This window comes from Nerophis ophidion, linkage group LG15, assembly GCF_033978795.1.
Source record: "Nerophis ophidion isolate RoL-2023_Sa linkage group LG15, RoL_Noph_v1.0, whole genome shotgun sequence".
NCBI classification, from domain to species: Eukaryota; Metazoa; Chordata; class Actinopteri; order Syngnathiformes; family Syngnathidae; genus Nerophis; species Nerophis ophidion.
The window spans coordinates 18,291,623-18,307,770 of record NC_084625.1 but is presented as its reverse complement, the minus strand read 5'-3'; the positions used below and the strand labels follow the sequence as shown (position 1 = coordinate 18,307,770).

The window sequence follows — 16,148 nt, the reverse complement described above, 5'->3', positions numbered from 1 at the left end:
GCAGACTTTTTTTGGGCACTGGGAATCAAGCTGGAGTTCTTTGAATGCAGATTTCTTGCCGGGACATATTCTACAATAAAATCAGCAATATAGGATAGAGCTAGACCGTGTAGTATTTTATACGTAAGTAGTAAAACCTTAAAGTCGCATCTTAAGTGCACAAGGAAGCCAGTATAGGTGAGCCAGTATAGGTGTGTATATATATATATATATATATATATATATATATATATATATATATATATATATATATACTACAGTATATATACAGTGTGTATATATATATATACACACACACACACAACAATTTCGGTTCGGATAGTACTTAGGTTCAGAGGTCACCGTTCGGTTCATTTCGATACAGTAAGAAAACAACAAAACATACATTTTTTGGGTCATTTATTTACCAAATTTGCAAAATCTTCCACCAAAAATATTTTTCTTATTGTAATATTTGATGTGAAGTATTTGGAACCTTGGATAGGTCAATAATTCATGATAACATTGATTTTGAAAGAAAGAAAAAAACAGCGTTGTTTTATTAGTCAACGTTGCAACTTTTTTTAAATTACATTTAGCCTTTAAGCTTTTTATTTCACTTTTGTTTATGTTTTTGTTTATTTTAATAGTATTTTTAGAATGTGCCGTGGGCCTTTGAAACATTAGCTGTGGGCCGCAAATGGCATCCGGGGCACACTTTTGGCACCCCTGCTAGAGATAATAAAAAATAAAATCTGATAAATCTATGGGTAAAATGCAGAGCCTGGCGACGCATGCGTGTTTATCATAACTCTCTCGCTCTCTCTGTCTCTGCCCTTCCCTCACAAATGCTGCTTGCGTGCACAAATTGTCTTGTTTTTAATCCCTTCCTAACCCTGAACGTACATTGAAAATACACACAACCCTAACTTAAAATGCCGGACATTTGAGACATTTAAGAAACTCCAACCGGACAGCTCCGCAAAAGACGACATGTCCGGTGAAAAGAGGAGGTATGGTCAGTCTATCGTAGCCCTGTTGCTGCTAGCATGCTGTGTGTTGTGCCTCGGTGTATAATGTTTACACAACGTTCGGTACACTACTTAATATGTCCGTGTGGAAACTCGTTCGGTTGGAGGGTCTTCCAGCTCTGGCTTTTACATGTTGTCCTAGCTAGTATGTGTACTCGTTCAGTACACCTCCGAACCGAAACCCCCATACCGAAACGGTTCAATACAAATACACGTACCATTACACCCCTAGTATATATATACAGTATAGGCGTAGTATGATCAAACTTTCTTGTTCTTGTCAAAAGTCTAGCAGCCGCATTTTGTACCAGCACGGTGAAACAGGGGTTAATGCATGTGCCTCACAATACGACGGTCCTGAGTTCAATCGCGGGCTCAGGATCTTTTGGTGTGGAGTTTGCATGTTCTCCCTGTCACTGCGTGGGTTCCCTCCGGGTACTCCGGCTTCCTCCCACTTCCAAAAACATGCACCTTGGGATAGGTTGATTGGCAACACTAAATTGGCCCTAGTGTGTGTGAAAGTTGTCTGTCTATCTGTGTTGGCCCTGTGATGAGGTGGCGATTTGTCCAGGGCGTACTTGCCTTCCGCCCAAATGCACCTGTACAGACTCCAGCGACCCCAAAAGGGACACGCGGTTGAAAATGGATGGATAAATGTAATCTTTTAATGCTAGACATAGGGTGGCCCGAAAATAACACGTTACAATAATCGAGACGCGATGTAATGAACGCATAAATAATGTTCTCAGCGTCACTCGTGGACAAAATGGAATTCATTTTAGCGATACCACGGAGATGAAAGAAGGCTGTTTCAAAGATCCTCAATATGACAGATGCTGCTGCTTTTTAAGGACCCACCGCTAAATTGCTCATCAAAGATCCTCATTATAACAAGGCATGGGTACAATTCACATTTAAACCAAATTTGTTTGTATTGTTGTTCATGATACAATCTACTTTTTTATTTGCAACATTTTAAAAATTAGCTGATTATAATAACTGCTGTCCAGTTGTTATCTCTTGTTTCATTATCACAGGTATGATACTGAATTGCAGTTGCAAGTCCAAGGCGTTAGATGGCAGTATGTATGGTTTATTGGTCATTGAGGTATGTTGCCCCCCTACTAAGTGTGAATACTGTAAGTACTGAGGATCGTTGGATTGTAACGTGCATCTTAGCTGTAGTTTTAATTAACACTTTTAATGTTGTTGATAGTGAAAAGTAAAAATTGCGATGTCAGTGGCAAAGCCAATTTATATTAGCATCAAGCTAGCTCATTTGTGGAAAAGTGGAGCCTTACTTTACTTACATTGTGGTGTTTTTACCCATTTAAAATTGCAACACCACCGAGAGTCCACTCAGTGTGCCGCTGGAGTGATCGCCAAGTGACAAAGTTTAAAGAGTTCTAAGTCGACAGCTGAGGTACAGACTAACTAAAACATGGCCCCGTTGGGTTTTATGTGAATCGTTGCCCTGTAAGACTGACAGTATTTGGTCGGTGCCAAAAAAGTATCAGATTCAGTACCCTTCCCAAAATATAACAAGTGTACTTAGCTGTCTTTTAGGAATCACTTGCAAAAACACCACATAATGATTTTCTATAGGACCACAGTGCTCTAGAATTAGCTCAAAAATCCCCTATATGAGGAGTCCCCAACCATTTTGTTGGGGTGTGTTTTAATGTAGGCATTATTTTTTTATGGACCACCCTTGCAAGTGTGGCAGATAAACAAAGCAAAAACAAGTGCATGAAAAAAAAATCTCACCATAATGCTGAATAGCGGGAGCCCTGGCCTTGTTTCAGGTTGATAGTATATTCTATATACCATTCTTTGTTTAGCCTGTCAATCATGCAAAGACGACTCGGTCGTCTGATGTTATGGTAATCACGTCACAGCACATCATAGTCATTGAGTCACTGAAATGTTTTATTTTAAGATGATAGGCATTGAAAATTATTTGGTGTGTATTGTCAAAGCAACGCTCTGTTGTATCTTCAAAAAAAAATTGGAGTAAAATAATCAGTTATGTCATGAAACATAAGCACCATATATCAAAAATCCTCAATATGACAGAAGCCGTTGCTTTTTAAGGAACCACTGAAAAATTGCCAGTTTAAAGGTCCTCATTATAACCAGGCATGGGTAAAGTTCACATTTGAACCAAATCAATACCGTTATTCAACTGGTACATTTGTTTGTATTGTTGTTGATGATAAAATCTACTTTTTTTTATTTGCATCATTTTAAAAATGAGCTGATTATAATAACTGCTGTCCAGTTGTTATCGTTTGTTTCATTATCACAGGTATGATACTGAATTGCAGATGCTAGTCCAAGACGTTACATGGCAGTATGCATAGTTTATGGTCTATTGGTCATTGAGGAATGTTGCCCCCTACAAAATGTTAATACAGTACGTGTAACTGCTCTGTAACAATGACGAAACGTTTCCCACTGTTCTCAGCTTTATTTATTTTCCTTCCAACCTGCAGGCGACAATCACACAATGTCTGTATCCCGTCGTTCTGTGGCTTACTCCCTCAGCCATGTAAAACTTTTCTGTTCTCATATACATCTTTAACACTTTACAATGAATATGACAGATACAAACGATCCGTAAAACATTAAATGTAAATTCAATGAATGAATTCAAAGCGCCATTCCGTGGAAGAACAACACATGCCGCATTTGCTATAGTTAAACCTTATTATATTAGCAATGTAAATTACTACCTGGAATCCGAACTTAAAACTAGGGAACAACACAGGTAAACATATTCACATTCTTGGTACACACATTCAGTAATTAAAGACCTCATTTCCACCGAAAAAAAACAAAAATGCCGGTGGGATCGCCCAACCGAGACTCACCATCAGCAATGTAATAATGTAAAACTTTTCTGAGGGGAAGAAGAAAGGGGTTACACAAACCTGGAGGACTACAGGGGCTCAGGAGGGACAAGAAGACATCTAACCATCCTCTCACAGGCGAGCAGAAAAGAAAACTAAAGATAAAATTCACAAACAAAGTATAATAAATAACAAAAGGTGTATTTTAACTCTGTTACGGATTGTAATGTGGATCTTAGCTGTAATTTTAACTAACAATTGTCAAGGTGTTGAAAGTAAAAAGTTAATATTGCCAATGCTAATCAGTAGCATGTCATTGGCAAAGCCAATGTATATTAGCATCAAGCTAGCTCATTCAAGGAAAAGTGGAGCCTTACTTTACTTACAATGTGCCGCTTTTTTTCAAGCAATTATAAATGTTGGCATTGAAAACTGCAACATTTCCTAAAGTCTGCACACGGTGCTGCTGGAGTGAAGTTCAGCAGACTAAATCGGTAGCTGAGGTACCGAGTTACTAAAACATGTTGCCGTTGGGTTTTACGCGAATCGTTGCCCTGTACGACCAGCGGCATTTGGTCAGTGCCCAAAAAGTACCACATTCTGTTTCCTTCCCTAAATATGAGAAGGGCACTGAGCTGTCTTTAAGGAATCACTTGAAAAAACACTACTTAAAGATTTTGTATATGACTACAGTGCTCAAGGAATCAACTTCAAAATTAAGCGAGTCAAAAAACCTTTTTTGCTGGAGCGTGTTTAATGTAAGCATTATTTTTAGAGACCAGCCTTGCTCACCATAATGCTGAATTAGTGGGATCTCTGGGCGTGTGTCAGGTTGATGGTATATTCTATATACCAGTGGTTCTCAAACTTTTTTCACCAAGTACCACCTCAGAAAAACACTTGGCTCTCCAAGTACCACCATAATGACCAGTATTAATCACTGCTACATACCATTGTTTCAGGTTAATGGTCTACTCTACATACCATTGTTTCAGGTTGATGGTATATCATATATAGTATATTCTATATACCATAAACCTGCCAGGTACTGCAGATGAAAAGGCGCCTTTGGATACAATCTGGCACATTTACATTTTATATGTTTATTACTGTGTGTTGTCCTATGATGTCACAAAGATATTGTTTAACGAATATAAGAAATGGCAACTGCCTATGAAGAGTTTTAATATATATAATATATCTATGAACAAGCTTATTGGTGGTGTCTAGTGCAGTGGTTTGAAGTACCACCTCAGAAAACACGTGGCTCTTCAAGTATCACCATAATGACCAGCATTAACATACAGTAGCATAGTAGGCCTGAATATTCAATAAAAACCCAGCACAGGTTTTATTTAACATGTATATTTAATATGACAAATAAAACACTATACTTGAATTGAGTGATTATTTGGCCTACCACTGGAAAGAGCCAGCATACCACTAGTGGTACCTTAAAGAATCAATGGTCTAGGTGGACAGTGGAAAGTAAGGTTGGAGAAAATTCGGCAATTCGGAAATCATTTTAAATTTCTGGGCGGCCCGGAACCAAATTGGTAACCAACTGGTACCGGTCCTCAAACCGGTGGTTGGAGACCACTGCTCTATGTGGTAGAAGTGCTCTGCTCTATGTGGTAGTAGTGCTCTGCTCTTTTAGGACTGAATGAACATAATTAGGAATGGGAATTGTACAAAAAAATTAAGATTAAATTCCAATTCTTGGGGTGACTCTTTGATTCAAACTCAATTCTCGATTCAAACCAATTCTCGCAATATATTGTTTGATATGAAATAATAACAAAACCTTTTCAAGATAACTTGCTGCATGGTTACTAAATGTTCTTTTGCCTGTTGACATAAGCGTGAAGACAGCCTAAAGTACGTCTTTTTAAAAATGTATTTAAAAAAAAAAATCTGAAAAATAACAATTGCAAATCGGATGTGAATCGATATTTTTTTTTTTTTTGCCCTAACAAAAATCTTAGTTTTTTTTTAAAAACTGGTCAAAGATCCTCTATATGACAGGAGCCCTTCACTTTTTTAGCCTCTACAGAAACTAACAAACCAACAATACAATGTTGTGATTAATATTAGTTATCAAGGTAGCTAAATCACTGATGCTAACAGACTACTACTGCCCCCTGTTGGCATGGGGTGTTACTTCTTGGACGCAAATGCTAAAAAAAATACACATTTCTTCTTAGCAGTAATGAATAGGAATTTTGCATGTTTTCATTGTCAAAAGTTGTAATGGGTACCAAGAAAACAACTTTTTGGTGCCGTCTGTTGTGATGGCACGCCCTCAAAAATGCACTAAATGCAATTAGCAGACTTCCCACGTATTGTGTTTGTGACACGCCGTCGATGAATTTTCGTGTTTCCTGATATTTTTCTTGCCGACAGGCCTCCTTTTGCGCTGAAATGTCCCGCTGTTGGATGCGCGGCCATGTTCCCTGGTGTGTGATGATGCACCAAAGGGACGCGATCTCAAAGCAAGCTTTATCTGCACCGCCGGGTGCCTGAAGGCGCTGAGGATTACGAGCTGATCCAGCATGGCTACAGAGGGCAGGCTGAAAGTCACACTCCAGTGTTTGCAGATGCTCCACTTTTTATTATTCCATGATGCTCGCTGTCATCACATATTAGAAAATGGCTGCTGAACTCTGTCTAAGAGTTTTTGTGTTGCTCGGCGCTGGTTTAGTAGCCTGGTAGTTAAAGGATTACTCTTCGGCCCATCCATTCCTATTGTTTTTTTCTCCAAGTTACCTATTTTACTATGTATTTGGATTGATCAAAAATATCTAAATTAGAAGGTGTCCTGGTGCAACTTTATCACTTCCAATATGACACTGCAGCGCTTTGTTGTTAAGGCGGCCGCCCTAACAACAGAGTTACCGCCTAAACTAAAGTCTTAACAAGCTGCTCGGTTTAGTTCTGCCTCTGCCTCTGTCAGTACGTCTCTGCAGCACCCAGCATTGTCCCACCCACAGAACCATCTGATTGGTTACACGCAGAGCGGCAACAGCCAATCAGCAGTGCATATTCTGAGCGCATGGAGTCAGTGCTCCTGCGGTGGAGAGTGCAGAAAGGTGTTTTTAGCAGGTAAACATAAGGCAGCGGACTCTCCCCAAATTATAATAAACACTTCCAAGTCAACTACTAGTAGCATCACTATCCTCTTGTGATGGCACGCCCTTAAAGAAACTCTTCAAACTGGAAGTGTTCACAAAGTACAAAAAAGAAGAACCATGATAAACATTCTGATTTTATTCACCCATTCATTATTTCATTCTCAAAATAATCTAACTCATCTCATAGTATGAAATAAAACTTACTTCACCAATTATTTATATTCTTATTTTTATTGTGATTACTTATGGAGTATATTGTGAATACATTGAGAACAGGATGTGAACAAAAGTTTTAGCAACTGTTATGTAAAAGAAAAGGGGTAGGATTAAATAAGCTCCGCTTCTTCCTACTCCTTTTCGAACATGTTGAAAAGAGAGTATCTTGTTGTATGCTTGCATGTTCGCATGTTCGAAATAAACTCAAACTCACCTCACTATTAGCCCGTTGACGTTCTAGAAACATAAGCGGCAGTTCAGCTCACTCGCAGTCCTTGAGGTGAAGGGTAATTAGCTTTTAGCGTGATGTTAGCTCACTGTGCGGTGTGCATGTGTGTTACGGACAGCAAAGTCCTGTCTGTCTGAGAGAATGACAAGCATTATTGACCTACAGTTAACTAAGTTATTTCACTTTACCTTTTTCTGTGTTGATTGAACTGTATTGAAGCAGCAAAAAACAGCATTATGTTAACAGAAGAGTTTCCTGACGCTGTCTCTGATAATTTATATAATAATGTAACTGCATCATAAAGCCTACATGAACTCCATGGTGTTCAGGGATGAATAGTCTCTCCTATTGCCATCGTACTATTTTTTCAGCTATAGTTACATTAATCATTAGTAATGTGGCAGCCTAGTTTTGAATGGCAGGGTCCCTGCTATCACATGTTGATAAAAATATAACAATTACATTATAAAAATTAGCTACAGGCTTCCCAAATGCTGTACTAAATTAAGCATGATGAGTTGACTGAGTCATAATAATTTCATACTTAGTATCGCATGTAACTAGGACTGTTATGTTTTCACTTTACGGAAAAAATATCGAGATATATATCGTATATCGCCATTCAACAAAAGGAGCGGAAAACACAACCAAAAGTTGTAGGCTTCTTCATGCGATGATCATCGCAGTCTGTAGTCTATTGCCCCCCCAGGCTATGGTGGCAGCGACAAGGTGGAGACGTGATGGCGACAGGCCGAGTTACACCGATCCTTACAGCCACCCACCCCCCTCCCCGGTCCCCTCCCCCTGGAGAGTCACCATCTGAGCTAACAAATTTTCTGGGGGAAACACTGCACCGATACTGCAGCTTTAGGTATTGGCCGAGTCCAATATTAAACCGATAAAATATCAGCAGAAATCATAGTAAATACTTTCCTTATTTTATATTGTGGAATGTTTGAAAAAGGTTTGATCAAGTGAAATTACTTAAAGATATTTGTCTAGATTGACAAATGTGGTGTTTTAGACTGTAGTATTGTATAGAACACTTATTACATATGTCTAGCTGGTGTGCTATTGTCTGCTTAGCTGTTGTGTTGCTGCTCGCTCCAATTAGCTTACATCCTACCTTTTTATATTTTGTAAATGACTTCACTAAAATACAAGAAAACTCCAACCATGTGTGCTTATTGGAGGATGTTTAGCTGTTAACCTACTGCAAGACTGCTTGTATCAAAGTTTATGTTGGAAACTTTACGTGCAAGGCCCTGCTGGGTTTTTCTGCTGATACTGTATCTGACCAATATTCCATATCAGTACTGAAGCTATACACTCCTAACCTAAATATCTGCTTGTCATCCTGACTTATGATTTCAAAGCAAGTTATCCATTGGTAAAAAATATAACACATAGTTATACATTTACAATTCATATACAGTATATTTATTGTTACAAGCGCCTCTATGAGGGCAGCCATAATTGGGATGCGGCCCATAATGCAAACAAGTTTGACGCCCCGGAGTTAGTAATTGGGTGCAGACAATTGCTGTTTTTTCAGTTAATTAAAATAATGGAGCCTTAGCTTGGAGCTATGTGATAAATATGAGCACGTCAGCATAAATGTTGAAAGATTGTTGTTAATTCGCCAGCCTGGTAACATCTGCAAAATTAGCAAAATCCTTCCTACTTCATTTTTTTTTCCACACACAGGAAGGATCTTTCTCGGTGTGTCGGATGCACACACTTTCTCTTTTTTTGGTTCATTAAATAATTGAAATCTTGGCTATTATATTTTAGCTACAAAGGTACTGTCGAGCTATAGTAAGATAAATATGAGCATGTCATCATAAAAGTTAAAAGGAATCACCTAAGCTTTCCAGCCCAGGGAACCACAAGGCATTCATTTTAGACATGTTTATTGTAGGTGTATACCAGCAGTTCCCAAACTGATCAGGCCCGCCAGCGTCCATCTTCCTGCCCTTGGGACGTGCTAAGAAAAAAAAAAATATATATATATATATATATATATATATATATATAGATGGATCGCCAAATTTTTTTAACCCAATGTGGCTCCCGAGTCAAAAAGTTTGGTGACCCCTGGTATAGACTGGTGTTTAACAGATATTTAGCACAAAAAACATCACTATTGTGCCACATCCCGGCTACGCAGCCAACGAATGTGCCCTTGTCTGACTGCAGCAAATTAGAATCAAACAGAATCAGAATCAGACATACTTTATTAATCCCTGAGGAGTAATTTAAATTTTCAGCACAATCCCATTCAAGAACAGACAAACATTACAGGGAGACAGAACAGGATCGCTGATGGGTCTGCCAACTTCCGGCGCCCCTTACAAAAAGGTGAGATACAGGTAAACAGGTGGGGGGGAATGGGAGAAGAAAATAAAAGATTAAAATAAAATAAAATAAAAATCGGTCTAAGCCTTGGCCCCTGGAGAGGAGGTCCAGACTAAGGCCAAGGGGGAAAAAAAACAACTCATAGCCATAGTAGACATCCCTCTTACAACATCAAAGAACGTTAAAGGGGAACATTATCACCAGACCTATGTAAGCGTCAATATATACCTTGATGGTGCAGAAAAAAGACCATATAATTTTTTAACCGATTTCCGAACTTTAAATGGGTGAATTTTGGCGAATTAAACGCCTTTCTGTTTATTGCTCTGGTGGCGATGACGTCAGAACGTGACGTCTCCGAGGTAATACAGCCGCCATTTTCATTTTCTACACATTACACACACGGGTCTCAGCTCGGTTTTTTTCCGTTTTTTCGACTATTTTTTGGAACCTTGGAGACATCATGATTCGTCGGTGTGTTGTCGGAGGGTGTAACAACACTAACAGGGAGGGATTCAATTTGCACCGAAGATGCGAAAGTGTCTGCCGCCAGACCCCCATTGAATGTACTGTAGTGTCTTCACATTTGACCGGCGATGACAGACATGACACAGAGATGTATGGATAACCTCCAGATGCATTTGCAACGATACAAAATCACAAAGGTGAGTTTTGTTGTTGACTTATGTGCTAATCAGACATATTTGGTTGCGGCGTGACTGCCACCTAATCGATGCTTACATGCTATTTACCGGCGATGACAGACATGGCAGAGATGTATGAATAACCTGCAGATGCATTTGCAATGATAAAGTCAATGAAATCACAAAGGTGAGTTTTGTTGATGTTGACTTATGTGCTAATCAGACATATTTGGTCGCGGCGTGACTGCCAGCTAATAGATGCTAACATGCTATTTACCGGCGGTGCTAAAGCAGACATGGCACAGATATGTATGGATAACCTTCAGATGCATTTGCAACTATATTATGTTTCCTTCCTCCCACATTCAATGCGAAAAAAACCACTTACCAATCGACGGATTTAAGTTGCTCCATTATCACAAAATGCGAAAGTCCTGATCGTTTGGTGCGCACATTTTACCGGCGATGCTAACGCAGCTATTCGGCCATGCTATGGCTATGAATAGCGTCAATAGCTAGTCGCTCAATAGCTTCAGTATCTTCTTCAATACTTTCATACTCAAACCATCAGTTTCTATACATGCGTAATCTGTTGAATCGCTTAAGCCGCTGAAATCCGAGTCTGAATCCGAGCTAATGTCACTATATCTTACTGTGGTATTCCCATTGTTTGTTTACATTGGCAGCACTGTACGACGTCCCAGGAAAATGGATAGTGGTTTCGAAGACAGCGAAAATAAGTCACTTTAAAGCTTAATTTAGGGGTATTCCGGGACCAGTAAAATTTTGAAAAAAACTTCAAAAAATACAACAAGCCACTGGGAACTGATTTTTATTGTTTTTAACCCTTTTGAAATTGTGATAATGTTCCCCTTTAAAGATACCAAATCCTTCAAAGAGGCTTCTCCATTGTAACAAATATTTTAAACTGCACAACGCTAGCCCATCGAGAGACCTGTGTGACAACCAAAACAAAATCTTGACATGAAACTCTTTGATGTTTGCGCCTCAAAATCGCACCTTTTTGAAATGCAGATGCGCCCCCAACTACTCCGCCCACCCCCTGGCTTCGTCTGTCATTAACCAGCAAGCTTGCCGCTAACCTCGTGTTGGCGCCAGGTAAACAAACCAGTCCTGGATTCTCATGCTGTTTCAAGTACGACATTCTTTAAAAGTATATTTTAGAAGCTTTTTGTGACATTTAAGATTAAGTATAAAAACATTCGTGTCACGTCTTTACGTTTTTACTTTATGTTATTTTATTTAAGTTCTTTTTGCGACGTTTTTGATCACGGGACCAGTGTGAACACTGAGCCAGTCGCACCTAAGTGTGCACCAAGTTTCTTTTTTCTGTTTAAGGTGCGGACCAGAGCACCGAACCACAAGTGCGAACTTCGAGCTGAATTCATGTCAAAGACAGCCAGAGGTGATTTCACGCACTTCCTGGCCTGTCCATCACCTGCTGATTCAACGCCGCCACCGTTCCCCTCCCTCCGCCTGTGGAGTCATTTGCATGATTAGTTTGCGCGCTTATTTAATTAAGACATTGGGGAGGTCGGCGGCGGCGTTTCTCATTCCGTGAGGAAATGACAAGCAGCTACTCTCCGCCTGCCAGCGTCTTTTCCATGAAGACCTATCTCATTAAGTCAAGCAAACCAAACGAAAGCCGGCTTGCAGAAGTGACACGTCTGCTGTCCAGCTGTCAGCGCCAGCATGTGGCCAATTTCCAGCGTTTTTGGCATAAACAAAAGAAAGCCTTTCTAGAATTTTGAGAATCCTGTGCTGCACAACAAAGATATGACTCACGCGGACAGACCAGATCTTGTTGAATAGTCGCTACAGATTCATGAGCCATAGTTTGGGCAGTCCACATATCGTTAGAGCAGTGGTGAGCCGTCAGGGCCAGCAAGGCGTTCTCTGCTGGCCTAACCTAACCAGAAGTCGTGATCATAATCAAAGATAAAAGTACTTTTTTGATTTACTTTCCCTAAATATCTAAAAGTTTTCATATTCTCTTCATGTCATATTATGCTGCTTTCAGCGCTGTTGTTCTTAGGTTATAGTTTTTATCCAATCAGAATACAGCTAGCCTATGTTGCCATGCTGTACCAAATCTGCCGGAAGCCTTCAGAAACAACAATGCAGGCGTCCATACACTCTAAGTGAACGGACACAAAATTTTGACAGACAGTTGCTATGGATAATCAGATCACGAGTTGTTGTCGGTAAGGCCTTCTGGATTGCCTAAGGCAGATATATAGTGTTGTTATGAGCTAAGTAACATAAGAACTCCATTACCCAGCAGGCCACAGTAGTGAAGTGCATCCGCAGTAGCCCTGTTTAGGTTTGTTGACTATAGACATGCCATCAGCTGTATGTTATTGACGGGCATGCTGTGGAGTAAACTTTTAAGAACTCAGCCAACACGCCCATCTGCATTTTTTATGATTAGACAAGACAACAAATATATTTGCAAGGCCATTTTCAAGAAGGATATTCAGTGTTTCCCACAGGTCAGGCATCTGTTTGTGGTGGTGTGGTCAGGCGGCGGTTGGGTGGGGCGGCGGGGGCGGGCGGCGACGATGACCAAGAAGAACGCGGAGTTGGAATATAATTACAACACTTTATGTACATATTCATATACATATTTATATAATATGTAACTAAAAGCTCCCTTCACAGACAGAGTCCCATTGCTTTTATGAGCGGTCGAGCGAGTCAAAAGCCGAAAAAAGAAGAAAAACCCATTTTTATTTGTATTTATTTTTTTTATTTTTTTGTGGCGGCCGTTATTCTTACGTGGCGGGCCGCCACAAATAAATTAATGTGTGGGAAACCCTAGATATTTAAAGAGAAACTACATCTTGTGAGACAGTGTCGACCAACCCCTTAAGCTAGCTCAGCTGTCCAGGCAATGAAATGTAAGTTCAGTTACTTTATTTCTTAATTTTTTCACGTTTAATATGTTTTTGGCAATTTTTATTTTGACAGTACCACATCAGATATGTTTTAATTACTAATGCGGGTTTATTGATTGTTAAATGCCCCAGAAAATAACCCATTTTGTACAATGCCCAGTAGTGCATAAATGTGTTCCTGTATAGTATTTCTCCAGCAATGGTCATGTGGTGACATAAATGTTGGGATTTTGAGAAGTAATCATTGAAGTCAGACGTCTCTGAAGGCCTAGGTGGGAAACGCGACTGGGTTAGAGGGGTCACCCACTTTCCTTGATTGTTCGAAGCTGGTTTTGTGTATTTGGGATGCCCATAAGAGCTGAAAATGTCAATTCCAACCATAGAGGCGTTAAGGGGATATTCATAAATAACAATAATCCGAACAAGCCGTTTGAGACTGCAATGAGGTGGCGACTTGTCCAGGGTAGACCCCGCCTTCTGCCCGATTGTAGCTGAGATAGGCACCAGCACCCCCCGCGACTCCAAAGGGAATAAGCGGTAGAAAATGGATTGATGGAAGCCGTTTGAGATTTTCCTGTATTTTGTCACATTTACAAACAGGTATATCCATACATGGTAGGGTTTTTTCGGGAGACATCTGCGAGAGTCGACCATTTTTATTTTCCCTAGCGGCAGTTGCAGTTCAAACGGATATAGTGTGAGCCCTTGACCAAAAAAGTTATTTGACTGTTTATATTAGCCATGGCGCAGGTCATTACACAAACCTCCAGCCTCATCTTTTGTTTTTCAGCTGGACATGAAAGATCAGAGCCTGACTAAGAATCCCATGTCTCTTCAAGGGCGATATACAGAAGGATAGAATTTGATTGACAATTGGTTAATAAACATGACTATGTTTACACCGCATGCCAAAGTGGCCTAAATATGATTTTTTTCTAAATCTGATTTTTTTTTTCAGCTGACAGTTTACACTGCAAAAAATGTAATCTTTATCAGATCCCAGTGTAAACGCCCACAAGTCCCAATGTGGCCAAGAAAGTCGCTACTACTACTACAAGATTAAATTCTAGTCACTACTGTAGATATGGTTGCCACAACTTAAAAAAATACAGTTTTTTAACGTGAAAATAAATTAAAGTAATATGATATCTGAATTAAGAATGTCGTGGTTCAAAATCTCAAAGTACGATATTATTGCAAGATATGGCCAAAAAATTAATTATTTTGAAAACGCCATGGTGTGTAAAATTAAGTGGTAGGAATGTTTAGGATAAACACGCTTACTGTAATTGAACATATATATAATGCTTAATGTTCTAATCATTTTTCTAACTGCAAACAATAATTTCTAAGTACAAATAATTGTGCAGGAACATCGCCTGTTTCAAGCAAATATTAAAAAGAATATCATACAGTTGATGTCTTTAAAGTAACAATGTAAACATCCAGTTATAAGTGTCAATCAATAATGTAGAGTTTAGTGTCCTGTACATTGGTAATTTTTTATTTCACCCAGGAAAATTTTGTTTCTCAGAAAAGTTAACTAACAATATAACTTTTAATAATGTAAATACCTCACAAACTGATGTTTGGCTTCGCTGGCTTCAAAAATATTTTCTTTGTGACTGTTTGATGTGGCCACTTGTCCAGGCTTGCCTTCTGCCCGAGTGCAGCTCGAATAGGTTCCAGCCTCTTCGCAACATTGACGGACAAACATTTTTAAATTAAAGATTGATTTGAGTATGTATTTTGTAGCATTTTTCGTTTACTCTTATTTCCCACATAGAACTTCTTTTTTTTTTTTTTGCTGATTTCCCTCCGTGCGTGGCGACAAGACCGGCTGGCTATGTGTTGCCTTGGAAAGCTCGAAACGAAAGTGGCGCACTTCGCTTTGCAGTATGCACACTTTCTTACCTCTGCCAAAAACGTTATGTTTTGGCCTCGGCTTGTTTGTCTGTTTGCAATATAACTAAACCAGTTACGGAAAGATTTAATGTCCAAAAAACGACTGACGAGTTCAAACACACTTCACTTCCTACTTACGGCGTTCAACGCCCCCACCTGCGCAGAAGATTCTGGGAGAAGTAGTTTATCTACTAACGCTAATACGGCAGAAGAAAACTACGCTCATCAAGTTTTTGTTTGATACCGTTACACCTCAGTGTATTATTGAAAATAGTTTGAAACCGAAATACCGCGGTGTTTATAATACCGTTAAATCCCTAATATGAATGGTTTAATACAGTGTAATATATTTGTGAGGGTTCTAATCTGTTATGGCTGTTAAGTAGAGGAGGCATGGACATCAGCGTGGATCAATCTTAGCTTTAGTTTTCAAGTCACATGTGAGCAAATACGCCACAGTGTCAATTCCGGTCCTTTAACAATCGCTATTTCTTCGGAATGAAAATATGTAATATATATTACATATAGCATATTATTTGCGCACTATTAACTGGTGATGCACCGAAAATTCAGCTGTCGAAAATAGACTTTGGTCACCGAAACCGTATGATGTGAAGAAGTATCCACTTCCACTGGCAGGCTGCTTCTTTTCCCGTGCACACAAATGACGTAGTCTGCCCAAAGCTGACAAAAAAGTCACATATGGGTCGCATTTAGGTCGCATTGCGTTTAGACTTTAGTCACGTTTGAAAAGATCAGATTCGGATTTGGACTACCTCCTGATGTGGCCTGAATCTGATGCGAAAATATCAGATTTGAAGCACTTTGGAGGGTTTAGGCTGGCAAAAAAAATCAGATCTGTGTCACTTAGGACATCAAATCGTG

At 39.4% G+C, this 16,148-nt stretch overlaps 1 protein-coding gene across 3 annotated transcripts in view; it reads left to right on the top strand.

The window, feature by feature from the left end:
- LOC133569364 (RNA-binding Raly-like protein) overlaps positions 1-16,148 on the top strand; it is a 229,166-nt gene that overhangs the window by 165,469 nt on the left and 47,549 nt on the right. The gene's annotated exons all lie outside the window — the stretch shown is intronic.